At 44.1% G+C, this 13,771-nt stretch overlaps 1 protein-coding gene across 3 annotated transcripts in view; it reads right to left on the bottom strand.

Moving 5' to 3' along the window:
• Positions 1-8,269, bottom strand: part of LOC143026440 (uncharacterized) — a 1,178,515-nt gene extending 1,170,246 nt beyond the window's left edge. For all 3 annotated transcript variants that reach the window (XM_076186831.1, XM_076186862.1, XM_076186854.1), the window contains exon 1: positions 8,130-8,269. The gene's annotated coding sequence lies outside the window, so the exon portion shown is untranslated. The remainder of the gene's footprint in view (positions 1-8,129) is intronic.
• Positions 8,270-13,771: the final 5,502 nt, after the last annotated feature.

The following is a 13,771-nucleotide window of genomic DNA, read 5'->3' as shown; positions in this document are numbered from 1 at the left end:
TCAATTTTGGATAGTATTTTCTCAAATGTTCCTTTGTTCATTCTGAAATAGCTGTGGAATTTACTCTCATCATCAATAAGACGAGGATGCAGAGTATGAAATTCTCCTTCAGTCTTCCTATCTTGCAACATAGGATGAACCCACAATCTCTTTCTTTTTCCATTTTGTTTTCCTTTTTCATCAAGTGCAATAGCGAATATTGCCAACTCGGCGTCAGAAAAGTCACACATCCTTCGTAACTGATGGTAAGACTTCTACTGGTGTCGAGGGAGGGGCAATGACAGGAGCGAGAGCGGACCGTACGTGTGAATACCTCAGAACCGAGAGCGGACCGAGAGCGGAGCGCGACCGGACCGATAGTGTGAATCAACTCTAACGGTGTATTGCAAGGCTTGTCGTGATTTCCATCCCCAACCTCTGCCAGTGGAAACAGAGGCGCTGTGTCTGCCGATCAGTTTCACCCATCCCCCTCCCACCAAAATTAAAGGCTGATTTGTTAAAATATATATATATATATATATATATATATATATATATATATATATATATATATATATATATTTCATGCACATGAGTAATGAGTTAGCCTTCCAATAGTTTGAAGGAAATCGAACCTGCAAAAACATGGCTCTGGACGTATCAAAAATGGCTCTGGTAATAAAAAAAAATGGCTCTGGTGAAATCTAAAAAAAAATGAAAAATGGCTCTGGAAAACAAAAAAAAGTATTTTTTCCCTGATACGCACACACAAGAGAAAAGGATCCTCTTGGCCGTTGTGAAGGCCACGTACCCAAGCCCTCCATCATATTCTAATATAATTATTTATATTCAATCATTAATCTACACTAAGTGACACTCAACCAAACACCATTATCCTTTGTTAAAGAAATTTCCAGGAATGACATGGCAGAAGTTGGCGCAATCGTGCAAGTCATGGAAGAGTTTGGGAGAAGCTTTTGCTCGGTAGGGAACTACGAATGGTTGATTGATTGACTGACGACTAGTATGGTTCCACGACTTACCTCCGTTTTGACTACCTAATTGAATGACTGATTGAGAGAGTGATTGAGGCCACCGACGTTTGCAAGAAACAAAGCTAACCAAGCCATGGACGGTATCAACTTTCAACTCAACTTTAACATAAACCTGAACCTTTTTGTATATGTAGGTCCGTATCGGGTGGGACTTTCCCTTGTACACTGGCTGCCGTCGAGCAATTTTATTCACCCTCAATGCACTATTTCATTTCTTATGCAATTCTCTTCCTTACACTCCTGAAGACCTAAACAAGAATAACTTTAATCACTAAATCCCCACAATTGTTCGGCTTGTGGCCCCACGTCTGAAACACCGTACCCCTCCCCCCGGGGGGTCTACACACCATAGATCAAGATCCACTCTAAATAGGTCACCAACTCCTTTTGTCAGTTTGTCAGCCAATATCATCATGGGTTCAACTTTACCGAATGACAACATGAAGGTAAATTATATTCATCAAATGCTAAGAATAGCAAGCAGCATTCCCCTGAACGTTCCAATATAAGAAAACACGAACCAGAAAGTCAAGAAAATATAAACCAGAGAGTCTACATTAACCTCAACATTTGGGCGTCACGAAAAATTGACGAGGAAATCTAAATTAGGCGCAGCAGACGAGACCTCCAGCTTCGGCAATCAACACACAAATGTAACTAATTTCAGGAGTGATTCTCCCTGTGGGCAATCAGTGTGTCAAATGCAAATTGATTCACAATTGCGCACATATTCACAAAGGCCTTGGGTGATTCAGTTAATTATGATGTCATTGTGAGACTTCTTAGTGCATTGTTGTGCCAGCAATAACCAGCGCCTCTATCCTTAGGGGAAACTATGTCATCGAAGAGGTGGAGTCACAGGGGTGAAGTGGATAATTTGTCACCATTGCTCCCACCTTCCCTACCGGGGGCGGCACGTTTCCTTTTAGTCTTCGTAGATCTGTGTAAGAAGAACGTTGTGCCAAATATCATCTAGCCAAACTGAGAGCTTTATCTTATGTATTTCGTCATGCTCCCTTGGGTTAGGTTAGGTTCCGCTCGGTTGAGATTGGTTAGATTAGGTTCTGTTGGGTTGGTTTGGTTTGGTTTGGTTTGGGTTGGTTAGGACAAGTTAAATTAGGTTAGGTTAGGTTAAATTAGGTTGAGTTAGGTTTTGTTGGGCTGGTTTCACTCGAAGTGAGTTAGGTTAGCTTAAAATAGATTAGATTCTGTTAGGTTGAATTAGGTTAGGTAAGTTTAGATTAGATTAGGTTAGGCTAGATAAGGAGTTTGGCGAAACGAGAATCTTGAGAATATATATATATATATATATATATATATATATACATATATATATATACATATATATATATATACAAATAAATATAAAGATATATACATATATATATATATATATATATATATATATATATATACATATATATATATATATATATATATGTATATATATATATATATATATATATATATATACACTAATATTCCACAAACATCACCCTTATTCCCCCTGAACATACGGACGTTAATTGCCGTTGTGTTCAGTTCCTGGACCCGGTCTCTCGCCTACGAAGAGCACGGCGCTGAGCACGCTAACATCTGAGAACCTGACAGAGATCGACCCACCAGAGGGGGACGGGGGCGTCTCGAAGGTCCTGGATTACGTTCGAGGAAAAGAGAGATTTGAGGAGAGCGATCAACTCTCACTGTCATCTCGAAGCCTGGCGTCGCTCGTGCGTTCGAGCCCACAAGAGGAGGAAGAGGAGGGCTGGGAGGAAGGGGAATGGGAAAGGGAGAGGGAAGAGAGGAGGGAAGGGGAAAGGAAAGGGAAAAGGGAGAGGGAAAGGGAAAATGGAAGGAGAAAAGGGAGGGGAAAGGGAAGGGGGAAAGGAAGGGGAAAGGGTAAGAGAAAAGGGAAGGGGAAAAGGAAGGGGAAAGGGTAAGAGAAAAGGGAAGGGGAGAAGGAAGAGGAAAGGGAAGGGAAAGGGAAGGGAAGGGAAAAGGGAAGGGAAAAGGATAAGAGAAATGGGAAGGGGAAAAGGAAGAGGAAAGGGAGAGGGAAGGGAAAAGTGGAAGGGAAGGAAAAGGGAAAGGAAAATGGAAGGGGAAAGAGTAATAGAAAAGGAAAGAGAGAGAGGGGGGAATGAAGATGGGAAAGGGAAATGGAAAGGGAGAGAGGGCGAAGTGGAGAGGGGGAAAGGGAGAGGGGAAGGGAGAGAGAGAGGGTGAAGTGGAGAGGGAAAGGGAGAGGGAAAGGGAGGGGGTGAAGTGGAGAGGGAAAGGGAGAGAGAGGAGAAAGGGAGAGAGAGGAGAAAGGGAGAGAGAGGAGAAAGGGAGAGAGAGGAGAAAGGGAGAGAGAGGAGAAAGGGAGAGAGAGGAGAAAGGGAGAGAGAGGGAGAAATGGAGAGGAAAAGGGAGAGGGGAAGGGAGGGCAGGGTGAAGTGGAGAGGAAAAAGGAGAGAGCAGGAAGGGAGAGAGAGGGGGAGTGCAGAGGAAAAGGGAGAAAGAGAGAGGGAAAGGGAAATGGGAAAGAGAGAGGGGAGGGGAGCTGGAACAGGAGAGAGGTAGGGGGAGAGTGAGAGGGGAAGTGGAAGGAAGAGGGAAAGGGAGAGGGAAAATGAAACAAAGGAAGAGGGTAAAGGAAAAAAGAAAAGAGGAAGAGGAAGGGGAAAGTGAGAGAGAAAGGGAGAGGGAGGAGAAAAGTGAGAGGGGAAGTGGAAGGAAGAGGGAAAGGGAGAGGGAAAATGAAACAGAAAGGGAGAGGGAAAAGGAAAAAAGAAAAGAGGAAGGGGAAAGTGAGAGAGAAAGGGAGGGGGAAAGGGAGAGGGAAAGGGAGAAAGGGAGGGGGGGAATGGAGGGGGAAGGGAGAGGAAAAGGCAAAAGAGAAATGAAGGTCGAAGTAGCACGAAGGAAAAGCTGGAGGAGTAAGATGATGATGATGATGATGAAGACGATGGTGGTGGTGGTGATGATGATGATGACGAAAGGGACTAACAAGAGGAAAGGAAAAGGAGGAAGAGGGAGCATGAGAAGAGGAGCAGGATGAGGAAGGAAGGAGAAGAAAGAGAAGAAGAAGAATCAGGAGGAGGACGAGGGGAAGGAGAGAGTAGTAGGAGGAAAAGGAGGAAAATTATGAATCTGAAGAGACGGAGTATGATGAGGAAAATGGAGGAGGAAAAACATGGTAAAAAAAAATACGACCTAGTGCCATTTTCTGTGTTCCCTGGTAAAAAAAAAGAAAAAAAGAAAAAAAAAAACGTCCCCCAAAGGTTATCCGTGGAACCCAGACTGAGTACCGCTTATCTAGAGCAGGGATGGGCAACCCCTGGCACTCGTGCTAAGTTTGGCACGTGGCAGGGTCAAATGCAAGTGATCTAAAAAAATGTAAACGGATCGGAAAAATAATTTTCCCATTTCAAATGCATAAGGCGTGACACGACCCCAAACAGATATATATATATATATATATATATAGAGAGAGAGAGAGAGAGAGAGAGAGAGAGAGAGAGAGAGAGAGAGAGAGAGAGAGAGAGAGAGAGAGAGAGAGAGAGAGAGAGAGAGAGAGAGAGAGAGAGAGAGAGAGAGAGAGAGAGAGAGAGAGAGAGAGAGAGAGAGAGAGAGAGAGAGAGAGAGAGAGAGAGAGAGAGAGTCCAAAACGTTTCTCGGTTACCCCTCCCATCCCATCTTCCTCCGCCCTGATAACTCGTTGCCCTCTTTGGCTGCCATCGCCATCCTCACCACCGATATCTTAATCAAACTATTCAGTGACAAGTTTTTCTACAATTGTTATTTAAATGTTATTACAGAATAAATCCAAATAGTTTTAAAACCAGAAGATAGGACAAAAGCGCCGGTTAAACGGAATCAATAACCGCAATAATAATAAACACAATTAATAATAAACATTCAGCTACATCACTGCGAGGTGCGCTAAACTTAATATCTGCGCCGAGCTGCCTGTGGCGACCCGAGCTGCGAGAGCAATTGTCTGAATCCCGCCCCGCCCCTCCTCTAGAGTCCCGCAAACAACAGGAAGTCGATAAAAGAAAACGGTGGAAAAACGGGACCCCTAGGGGGGAAGGGGGAGGGTTGAGGGAGCGGACAGGAAGGAGGGGGAGTTGGCGCCCCCCTTGTCAACAACCTCCCCCCCCCCCCAACAACACCTGAGGTCAACTTCTCTCTCTCTCTCTGTATGGGATATTGACAGCTTGTTGAGGGATTTCCGCGACACCCCTACGGACCAGAGTCACTTAGCATTGTTTTAGGATTGAAGACTCATCTCTTCTTAAACCTTTACTTTGCCACTTCTATGACAACACCTATTTGGTGCAATATTGTTCCCAAGGGTAGAAGCACTGGTTAATGCTAACAGAGCACAATCGTGGTCTACATTTTCCCATATGATTATTACACACACACACACACAGACACACACACACACACACACAAGCGTTCACAAGGAATGATATTTATCTATATATAAAACATTCATTTATAATTTATTTGATATATATATATATATATGTGTGCGTGTGTGTGTGTGTGTGTGTGTGTGTGTGTGTGTGTGTGTGTGTGTGTGTGTGTGTGTGTGTGTGTGTGTGTGTGTGTGTGTTATTAATATATTTGTAAATTTTAGGAGAGGCAGAGAGGAAAAGTTTAAATGTGTTCGAGTTAAAATGTCTGAGAGGTAAGGTAGGGATTACAAGGTTGGATAGAGTGAGAAATGAAGAGGTAAGGAGGAGAGCGAGGGTGGAAAAGGAGATGGCAGACAGAGCTGATGAAAAGTATTGGGATGGTTTGGACACAATGAAAGAATGCATGTAGAAAGATAAATAAAAGAGATGTGGATGGCAGAGGTGGATGGAGTGAATTTGAGGCGACCGAGGATGAGATGGATGGATGGGGTGAAAGGGGTTTTGAGCTAGAGGAGAATGTTGAGCAAGGGAGAGGGCAGGAGATAGAGGTGAGTGGAGAATGGATGTGTATAAATGATACTATCATGCAAGGATGAGAGGGGGCGGGGTATGGGGGAGTAGGGAGTGGTTATGTGTGAATGATATTTTGACGCAATCCGAAGGGATAGCTCCCCGTCTGCAATGTTACTGCATGAGGGGACGCAGAGGGTGGTTGCGTATAAAGTGAGGCGGCCTTACTGTGGATGTGCTGTGTCTTACTGCATTGTTATGACCCAGGGCAGTGGGTGGGATACAGAGATGACCAGTCATCCACGAGGAGCTAAGATGAGGAGGAGGAAAGGGTGGTGGATGGGAGTGAAATTGGTCTTGCCTTTTGACTTGGCTACCTTCCTTATAAGGGGGAAAAAGCCCTTGGTAAATAGATGATAGATAGATCATTTATATTATTTCAAAATCTGTTTTACAAGACACAACACAAAGTAATCAGTGCTTTAAATGCATCTCGTAAAGGGAACACACACCCAATGTAAACAAACCGTGGGCCATCTCAGGGAACGCGCATCTAATCTAAGCAACGCCCTCGGTATGCAAACCTTTCTGTACACATGTACCAACAAGTGGCTGCGACGGAGATGAGGGTGGTGGGAGTGTTGGTGGTAATGATGACGGTGTTGATGGTGATGCTGGTGGTGAGGGTGGGGTTGTGGTGGGGTTGTGGTGGTAGTGATGATGTTAGTGGTGGTGTTGGTATGGTAGTGATGATGGTGTTGTTGTTGGTGTTGATGTTGGTGGTAGGAGTGGAGGTGATGCTGGGGATGGAGGTGAGTGTAGATGTAAGACTGGTGTAACTCGGAGTGGAGATGAAGAATACAAGACGATGTGGGTGGCGTCAGTGGAGGAGGGAGTGGAGGTGGAGGTGGGAATGGAGGTGAAGGTGGGAGCAGAGGTGGAGACAGAAATAAAAGTGGAAATGGAGGAGTTCGGTTTTGAAAACGACTACCAGGGAGAGAATCCTCTCTGACGTTCATCTTGCAAAGATCCATAGATAATAAATAAACAAATAACAACTGCGATGTAGGTTGCAGAGTTTCTCTAATACAAGACATAACCAGCAATTTCAACGTTTACACAGAAGCACTGTGCTTCACTGCATTGCCTTTTACTCGAGAGGTGAAGCGGGAGAGGGATGATTTTTCTTCTACGAAGTACAGAGATGGATGGGGCGACGAATGGAAACTGGATGGGTGTGGGATGCTTCGACTCTTGTGGCATGTGTGTGTGTGTGTATGTATGTATTTATGTACGTGTTAATCTGTGTATTTATGTATGTACATATGTATGTGTGTAGATGTGTATGTATGAATGTATGTATGTATGTATATATGCATGTGTGCATGTTACGTATGTATAAATGTACAACTACTAACAGTAAATTAGAAGGGTAGAATTCTAGCATATGATTTGAAATGTACATTACCTTGTCAGTGTTAATAACACAAGATTCAACGCAAACAAAAATGCATACAGCAATTAATTCACACAACAAAAACAGCACGAAATTCAAACATAAAAGTGTAATAAATTCAATACAAAGAAAATAAACATCTCTACATCCTGTCAATATCCTCACCCTCCATCAGGAGGTGCAGCCCCGAAGGACTGACACTCGGTTCCCGGGTGGGGGTCCCTAGATATACCTGTATCAACTTCGAATATTTTTTTAACATACTGTAGAGCTGGCAACCGGCGACTGCTCCCACTTCCTCCTACAACGTTCAGCCAGTGATATATAAGTTGCCCTACTCTCACACAACACAGACGATAATCCAAAGTTTCTTCACAGAGAGATCTGTAGGGCCTCAGGTTTCTAGTCAATAAGATTTGAAGTAATAATATAAAAAACATGTAAACATGTACAACACATACATGTATAATCCGTACATATGTAAATCTATACAAGTACGATGCATATATGTATAATACATGCACGCACTACTCAATACACGATGTACTAAACACATTGTACACACAGACAACACTCGCCCAATATACGTATCACAAGCCTCCTTTCCGTCACACAAAACGTAACATACGCAATATATGTACTGTAACACCACTAAAAAATTCAACATAACACGTTTCAAACGTCACACATCAATAAGAGCCTCTGGGCGTATTCCACCTCAACACAGAAAACATCCGCCACACGCTGTATGCAGTGCACACTAAACTGCTCTCGGTAGCATCCTCGACCAAGTCTCCATCTCCAGCCTCCAACCGCATCCGTTCTTCATCTTCTTGTTGGAAACTTTGGCACAGCCTTCTCTGCCTCCTCCTCTCGCCGCTGGCCCTCCTACTTTCTCCCGTACTATGTGGCACTCGCGACTTTTCCTCCCGTACTTATAGGTACCGTGGCTCTGCTGCCTCCCGTACTATGTGGCACCGTGGCCCTGCTGCCTCCCGTACTATGTGGCACTCGCGGCCCTGCCTCCCGTACTATGTGGCACTCGCGGCCCTGCCCCCTGCCTCCCGTAATATGTGGCACTAGCGGCCCTGCCTCCGGTCTAACCTATGTGGCACCTGTAGGCTTACCTCCCGTTACCAGTGGCACCCATGGGCCTTCCCCCCCCCCTCCCCGGCCCAGTTCCTCCTCAGTGTCACCTGTACGCCTACCTCCCGTCCGTCCTATGGCACTCATGGCCCAGCTTACCTCCTCGAAGGCACCCATGGCCCCGTCTCTGTTCATCATTGGCACCCTGTGGCCCTGCCTCCCGCTTTCGAGGCCGCCAGATGGCCCTATTTCCTCTTCGCGATGGCATATCTGGCCCATTTCGTACTCCTGGAAACCACCCTATTCGGTGTGGCACCTTCCGGCCGTCGTATCTGGCACACTCAGCTCAGTCGGTAACCTCTTTTTTTTTCTTTCTTTTACTTATTTATTATTTTCTACGAGCTTAATATTTTTCCTTCGAGCGAGAGTTGGTGTGTGTGTGTGTGCCAATGCCCCCACCTCCCACCAACAACCCCACTGAAACTGAGACCCACAGTATTTTCCCAGACGCTATCAACACCCTCTGCCCTTCCTTCCCTTTCCTTGGCAATGCCTGGCACTCTTACCCTTAAAAGCCTTGACAGGATTAACTATTACATGTAGAACTCCCCGTCCCGCGGAGCCCTGGTTGAGAAACACCGCACTAGCCCACAATTCGTTTTCGAAATGGAGCCCAATTAAGGAAACTGACCCACTAGGGGTCCTTGATCCCCAGGTTGAGAACAGTTGCCCCGTCTCCCCCCCCGCCCCACCCACGCATCTCCCCCTCCCCTCCCCCCTCCCCCCATCTCCCCCTTCCCCGGTACCGCGTCCCCCAGAGTGTATGCACACCTGTCTACCCTCAACATCGATCGAGAAAAGAGCAGACGAGTAGATGACGTGAACAGTTATGGGGCGTGGCTTGAGCGTGACACAGCGTGACGCACCTTGACACAGCATCATCAGCTATTCCTTCTCCCGAATACTCTCCCTCCAGTTCGCTCCTCAATTCACTGAACAGATTTGTCGGCAGATGATTTTAATCAACTCTGGGTCAAAGCTCTGGACTGAAGGACCTACGAACGCCTTCCCTTCACTCATAAGAATCAACTGACATTAAACTAAAATAAAATAAGTATAGTTTGTCAAGTCATACGTGCTGAATATTGACATTTCATTTATCGTAACGCACAAAGTATTCATTATGTATAAATCTTAGTGGATGGATCGGTAGCCTGCCTGGAAGCTTGCCAAGGGGTTTATGAGCTCCCCCTTAGTTGAATAAAACCGCCCGCCTGCAGAAAGGACGACCGTCCCAAGTCGTGAAACAGAAAAGAACCAACACTGGCTGCCAATTGCAACAAGTGTGCACGCACGGGTCCCCCTCCCCCTCCCCACCACAGTTCACATATAGGACGTAACTTCAACGGAGAAAATCTTTCTATATGAGGAGTCGTTTCAGATCTCCTTCCTTAATGTTCACAGGCCCTCTTTCAGGATCTTTTACGCCCTCCTGAAGCAAAGGACCTACTCCTCTCCCCGGTATTTAACTTCCCTCTCTCTCTCTCTCTCTCTCTCTCTCTCTCTCAAAAAAAAAAAAAAAAAAAAAAAAAACACGAAGGACATTTCAATATCTCTGACCTGATGTGATAGTTGTGTGTGTGTGTGTGTGTGTGTGTGTGTGTGTGTGTGTGTGTGTGTGTGTGTGTGTGTGTGTGTGTGTGTGTGTGTGTGTGTGTGTGTGTGTGTGTGTGTGTGCGTGTGTGCGCGCGCGCATTCATGTTTCAGAAATGATGACGTCATGTTGTTATGCAACGTCCTGTGTCAACTTCATGCTCCTTCTCTCTGTTTCTCGCTATCTCCCTATCTGTGCCGAACACAGATAAAAAGAACTATTGCGATGACATGAACGCTTATTTTGTAAACACTCTTCTTTAGTATTCATAGTAAAAAATATTATTCATATTGTTAACGCATTCTTCAATCATTAATCAATTGGCTTTAATGAAGTTAAGAAAAAAATCTAGTGTAATTATAGTTATGTGATTAATATAATATTCATGAACATGATGAATTGATTGAAACTGAGTATTATAGGAAACTAATTATTTTGCTTCAAAAAAAGATCTAGATTAAAGTAGAATAACAAATAATGCATGTAAAAATTGGGCGCAAAATAGAGAAACAGGCAACTCGACCCCCTGGGTGCGGGGCGTTGATTGAACAATTTATTATTATTACTATTCTTGTCGACTTTCCTTGTATATTTTTATCCACGTAACTATGCATACGTGTGAGCGTGTGTATGTGTGTGCGCGTATGTGTGAATGTGATTCATCATGATCTTGGATCACGTCTTGGACTCCTTGTTCGATAGCTATTTCCCTCCCGGAGGAGAGCTCAGAGCTCATATATGACCGATCTATGGGTAATGCACGCACACACACACAAACACACCCAACTCCCCCGTCCACGCGCGCGCGCGCGCGTGTGTGTGTATGTGTGTGATGTGCTCAAGCGTTTATATGCGGACAAGCGCCGGGCGTGCATTACCGACATTGTTTACTAACCCTTAGGCCTATCAACCACACAGAATCAGATTACTTCTCAGATTCAAATATCTGACAAATAGAGAGTCCGATTAATTCATAAATCGAACGTTGGTTGCCAGGGGGGCCAATGCCCAACGTTAGAGATGCCGACACCTCAACCATGTTGCCATGTTGCAATGGCGGCGCTACACGTGGCAACACTGTTTTTCTTTACATTGTAACATGTACGTTCGCCCCTCATTATATCTAGGCCTATACGCTAAGCACTAGAAACAATATCATTCAGAGACATTCTTAATTTTCGATGTCAATGGTAGATATATACATATCAAAACCACAAGTTTTTTGCATTCAATTGAATACACTCATTCTTTAAAAATGGCATTAAACAGTCGTGGTTTCCTGTTCTCTCCTATAATCAATTTAGTGTACTAGCCTATCTGCTGCATGGTTAGGACTGCCGGGCAACTGAATTTTATGTGTGTGTGTGTGTGTGTGTGTGTGTGTGTGTGTGTGTGTGTGTGTGTGTGTGTGTGTGTGTGTGTGTGTGTGCGTGCTTATATATATATATACATATATGTATATACATATATATACATATATATATACATATATACATATACATATATATACATATATATATACATATATACATATACATATATATACATATATACATATATACATATATATATACATATATACATATATATATACATACATATATATGTATATATATATACATATATATATACATATATACATATATATATATATATACATATTGCATTATCAGCTAAGCGCTGGCGCCTTCCGCTCATTTAACACCTAGGACTGAGGGGCGGGGTTCTCCAACAATATATACATACATACATACATTACATATATATTATATATATATATATATATATATATATATATATATATATATGTATATATATTTACTAATGGTTCATCTCTACAACACATATCCGTGCATGCACCCCATTCCCCCCTGCCCCACCCTCTCTCTCTTGGCGCTAGAGCTGGGTTCGAAAAACTATTATGATTGGCGAACTTGAAGAGATTAAATTTCAAAACTTCTCGTCTGCTCAATTCGACTCTTCAAATTATTTTTCTTTCTGCATCATTACTTCCACGCCTACGTAATTTCTCTGATCTGTAACAAGTTCTTACCAAGCCCATGAAAGGTCTTTTCACTACAGAATTAAGTGAATATATGAACGAACTGAATTTATGAACTTACGCCATAAGGCCGAGCTCCGTAATCAAGTGAATATACAAGTAAATGCGTAGATAAATGAATAGAGATAAAATGTAAAATATAAATAAATAAATGAATAAACAAATAAATAAATAGATTAATGAAATAGAAACCATCAGAATGCTTCAAGCTTTAGCAACATTACGAAATGGTTTCAGATTTCAGAAGCTCCACAGGGTTTTGTCATGTGCCTCGATCAACGCTCCAGCGACCCAAGAGACGAACACAGCAACACACAGTCTTAGTCTGGATCCCCCGAATTATACACACACACACACACACACACACACACATACACAATATGTATGTACAAAAACAAAGTAAATGACTAAATTAATGAATGAATAAATGAAATAATCAAATAGTAAATAGATAAATAAATACTAGAATAAAGTTTAATATGCAAACTTATCCTCTCTCCTCCCGGGAGGAAGTTTGACAAGAGTTGAAACCTAATGGCCGCCTCCCCTCCCCTACTCCTGCGGTGAGCCGAGTGTGCCACAACGGAGTGCCACCCGGTTCGGGAGGAGGGAGGATGCCACGAGGATGATTAAAACCGCCCGACGGTAGGCAGGACAAAAGGAAAAGTACCACACTGTATGGAAGGAGTTCTCGAATTAAACTATATTCCTCTCGCTATCAAAGGGGGTACCACGGAGATGAAAAAAGGGAAAAGAGAAAAAGAAGGAAAAGAAAGGAAAATTGAAATCAAACGAAACATGGAAAAATATAAACAAAATTGCAGCACCCAGAAGAGAGGGAATATTTCCAAAGGGACGCCTTGGTTACGAAAAAATAAATAAATAAATAAAAACTGACGACAGCCCAAACATCGAAAAAGTGGCCCCCGGGAGGAAAGGAGTTCAAAGACTACGGGCACGAGGAGGAGGTACAAGTAGAAATGGAGAGCAGGAGGTAGAGGATGAGGTAGAAATGGGGACAGGAGGTAGAGCATGCGGAGGAGTAAGAGGTGGAGGTGGAGGTGGAGGAGGAGGAGGAGGAGGAGGAGGAAGAAGAGGAGGAGGAGGAGGAAGAAGAGGTGGAGGAGGCAGAAGAGCAAGATGAGGAGGACGTAGAGGAAGAGGAGCAGGAGGAGTCTCAGATTCCAGGTCTTTAGCGAGGAGGACGGGGCGAGGGAGGTCTGTTCCAGTTATTGTGCAATGGGCCCTTTCCCTCCCCGAGTGTCAGTCTTTGTTGCCAGGCTCCCTCCTGGGCAGGCCGGGGCGCAAAAGAAGTCATTCCATCTCGTATTCTCAACGCCTCGTTCCCTGTGTCCTCTCTCTCTCTCTCTCTCCCCTTGCCTGTGCCCGCTCCCCTGTCTGTGATTATTTTGCCTGATTCTGACTCTCTGTTTATCTGTCTGCCAGCTTATGCCAATCTACCAGTCTGTCTTGTCAGGTACCTGCAAGTGGTGGTCCTGCGAGAGGGGGCGTCAGAGAGAATCACCTCCCCGCCGCTCGTCTTCAAAACCCGTCAAC

The sequence above is a fragment of the Oratosquilla oratoria genome, chromosome 1 (assembly GCF_046742065.1).
Source record: "Oratosquilla oratoria isolate Oo_2021 chromosome 1, ASM4674206v1, whole genome shotgun sequence".
Taxonomy (NCBI): domain Eukaryota; kingdom Metazoa; phylum Arthropoda; class Malacostraca; order Stomatopoda; family Squillidae; genus Oratosquilla; species Oratosquilla oratoria.
This window is presented reverse-complemented; position numbering and strand designations above follow the sequence as displayed.